The sequence below is a fragment of the Pteropus vampyrus genome, unplaced genomic scaffold (assembly GCF_000151845.1).
Source record: "Pteropus vampyrus isolate Shadow unplaced genomic scaffold, Pvam_2.0 Scaffold441, whole genome shotgun sequence".
Classification (NCBI taxonomy): Eukaryota; Metazoa; Chordata; class Mammalia; order Chiroptera; family Pteropodidae; genus Pteropus; species Pteropus vampyrus.
In genome coordinates this window covers 1,383,181-1,387,026 of record NW_011889222.1, presented here as the reverse complement: position 1 = coordinate 1,387,026, position 3,846 = coordinate 1,383,181, and positions in this window count along the sequence as shown.

The following is a 3,846-nucleotide window of genomic DNA, read 5'->3' as shown; positions in this document are numbered from 1 at the left end:
GATTCTCCCAACTATACACATCTTCTCCTTTCATGGCACAGAAGACAGATAGAAAAGTCCTTTATGGTCTACAGGAGTTTGAAATTGGGGAAAGGAGAGCAAGAATGTTCACACGTGGGCATCTGGAAGTTATTTTGCCTTTGTGCCTCTCGAGTCCAAAGTCTGGGCTGGGATTGATGGAAACCTTTAAGTAGGCTGGAGAACTGGAGAGCAAGGGTATCCTGTGTTCTATCTTTTTTTTGGACTGTTAGGAGAAGGAAGTTAATTCGGAACTCCCCAGTAATAATGGAGTAAGAATGGATACAGGGCAGTTCTAGGAAGAGGGACACTATTACCCTTTTCCTCCTGTTCTTCATGAGCTCAGAGCCATGTGGATAAGCATCTGAATGACTTCCATGTCCCTTGAAAATGATCTAGAGGAAGGCTGAGAAAGTACAGGTTGCACTGAATATGCCTTGGAGCTGGGATGAGGAATATGTGAAGTGAACTATATTGTTCTAGCAAACAGGAAGCAAGATAGTACCGTGGGTATCGGCAGCAGATGGCAGAGGGGAAAGATATTGATCATTAAAGGACAGTATGGATAATATATCTTGATGAAGGCTAACTAGGGAAGAAAATGGCCATAAATAGATATTAACTTTTCTTTGCAGCCTTAATTATATCTAAGTACTTTCTACCCTGGAGAGAAAGGAAAAGAAAGAGGGAGGAAATATTCCTGAATTAACAGAATTAAAATTCTATTTGTGTAGTACAGATTGCATTTAATGAGAACTGGCAAGATTAAAAGTTCTGTCTTTAATAAAATCAAAATGGAGGCTAAGTGTCATTCAGTTAATAAGAAATCAAAAGAAAGTTCAGTTTTTGCACATCTGAGTTTTATGATTCTGAAAATTCCTTAGAAGCAATACACACATAACTTTAAGCATGCAGCTTACCTTCTGAGAAAGTGTTATAACAATACTCCAATGGATGATATTCTTAGCCAAAAATGATTCATATATTCTGTTTCTGTCACCCAGTGGGTCTTCATAACTTTGGCCTCATTTATTATTGAAAAGTGCAATAGAGAAAAGACCCTCAAAAACACCCTTGGGATTTCTGTGATAATGCTGCAGTGCTAGGAAAACAAGCATTACATTGAAGAGCAACAGAAAATAGACTCTGGGAAGTTATTACAAGATAACATTTTGGCAACCTGAATACCGTAAAGGAACACATAATCACAATAAAATAAGTTGACTTCAGAGATGAAATAATGTTTAAAAAAATAGAGTTTGCAAAACAAACAAAAACAAAACACAAAACAAACTGTCATCAGTGAATTAAAATATATTTTGCAGGTACCAAACTGACACTTGAAGGGAACCACTGATATTGGGGATCAACTTGAATAATGCTCATTCAATACAAAGGAAAGAACAAGAAGCTAAAATAAGCTAGGAGCTGATAGATGTAGAGGATGAAGAGCAGACAGCCAACCAATGAATCAAGGTTGTTCTTAAGGGAAATATCAACATAACTGCAATAGAAGTGATAGTGAAAGGCAAAATTAAAGATAAAATTCTGACTCGCATTCTTCCCAACCCAACAAAAGAGATCAAATGATTTTATAAGTGCACATGTTTGAGATTTATAAATTAAAAGACCCAAACTCTCCAACTTTGAAGCCCAAGAATGGAGCATTACAACTTGTGTAATATCTTGAGAGCTACATTATAATAAATAGTTTAGTTAACATCTATTAGAATGTTTCTACTGAAGTAACTTTGCAGCTGGTAGAGAGATATTTTTTTTTTCCTGTTTTATCAGCCTGATTCTAATATCTAAGAAATAGAATCTCCTTTGTCTCCTAAGCTCAAGCATCTGGCATTTTTCTTCCTTCACAAACATGCTAGCAACTGCATCAGTTAACTACAGATTGGTAAATTGTTATTATTGTAATTGTGACATCTGTAATGTTATGTAAAGCAACCAATTGAATAAAATCACAAATTTGAGAACTCAAAAAAATCATACGAATAAGATTCATGCATGTCCGCATCAGCCTCTCTTCCCAGCCAGCCCAGTGCTTGCTCATGGGGCTCAGGAACAAAATGGCCATGATGGCTAGGATGACATTTATGCACAGGCTTCCATTCACCAAGGCTAATCAGGCTAACAGTACTGTTAAATGTACCACTTGCAAAATCAGAGACTAAAGCATTTTATACATAATATGCCAGCATACCCTAAAGGTACCAGAAAACATCCCGGGATGTGTCGATCACTTTGAACCACATCATAGTAATTTGTTCTCCTTGGAACAGACTCTAATTCATGGACTCACTGAATATCTCATTCACAATTTCAGGCTTTCCCATAACGTTGTTTTTCACCAATGGACTTGTTTTCTAGGGGAGAATGTGGGACGATGTGCTAAAGCCTGAGGAATTTCCTGGTTGTTCTATGTCTCTCATTACCCTAAAGAAGATATCCTTACAGAATAATGAAACAGCATACTGAAGAATCAGCTACACTACTTTCTGGAAGATAGTAACTTGTGAGGTTAAGAGTTTCTTTTAGAGAATGCATTATATGATTTTAAGCAATAATTCTTGCTCTAATTGGCCTTGATTATAAAAAGCACCATTATTTTAAGTACCATTAAGAAGGAAAGAAAAAAATACTTTCAAGTGAACTATGACTTGCAATCATTGTAAGAAGCAGTCCTATGTCAGAGACACAAAAATTAAAAAAAAAAAACACTTAAAAAATATGTGGTAAATGGTACTTTTATTTTTCTATAGTATAATGTAAGAGCTGAGGAACTTTTGTGGAAATGAAAGTGATGTTCTAACATACAGTACTAATGTCACCTTCAAAAAAATCTCTGTCATTTTTAAAAAACCCATTCTGACAATTTAATTATGTGGACTTGTCAAAATTTTATTTCAAGGTTGTTCAAGCAAAGGGACCAAATAGACCACTTCAAAGGTTTATCTGTTGCTGGTGACATTTATAGAAAAAAATAAGTGGTTAAATAACCAAGGAAAGGTTTTCTGATTAGTGATTATTAGACTGTCTGATTGACAGTCAGCTGACAGTTTAACGTTGAGTGGGTGACTAGTTTTCCAGAACAGATCTTAAGTGTATCAAAGTTCATCAGGTGAGTATGCAATGTTGCCTAAGTAATCTTATTAAAAATGCAAATTTCTAATAAGAAAGAGGAGGTTGTAAAATACATACAAGACCAGGTTGGGGGCAATATTTTCTTTCAGCTGAAGAGAGAAATGCTTTCATAAAGGACATAGTGCTGGTTGCAGTTAGGCTCTTCTTGTAACAAGCAAAACAAAATGAAATAAAACAACACCAAATGGGATGGAAGTAGAATAACTCTGTTTTCCAGTGATTTCTCTAATTACCAAAGGAAAATACACCTGGAGTCAAGTGATTTTCTGAGTTGCCTCCTATCCTGACCCACCAGTGATAAAACTTAATAGCAGATTATATTGACCAAATGATCATTCAGGCAAGATCATGACTGAGCCAGAAAGCTCAGAATAAGACATGGATTAACCTACAGATCAAAGTCAGCTAAGTTAAAAGCAAGAGGATGTAACATAGGCCTCATGATAGCTTGTAGAAATGACTACTTAGAGAAATATATAATTTCTTTCTGTCTATGTTATGTATATATTTACATCTATTAATTAATTTTCTCTTTTTTTTTACTCTTATACATAGGATATATCATTGATGTTTGATTTCTAATTGAATTTATAGGTTTACACATATGAGACTAATCTAAGTTGCTGTAGTTAAGATAATTCAAAATAGAGTGGCTTAAGATAAAAGTTTATTTCT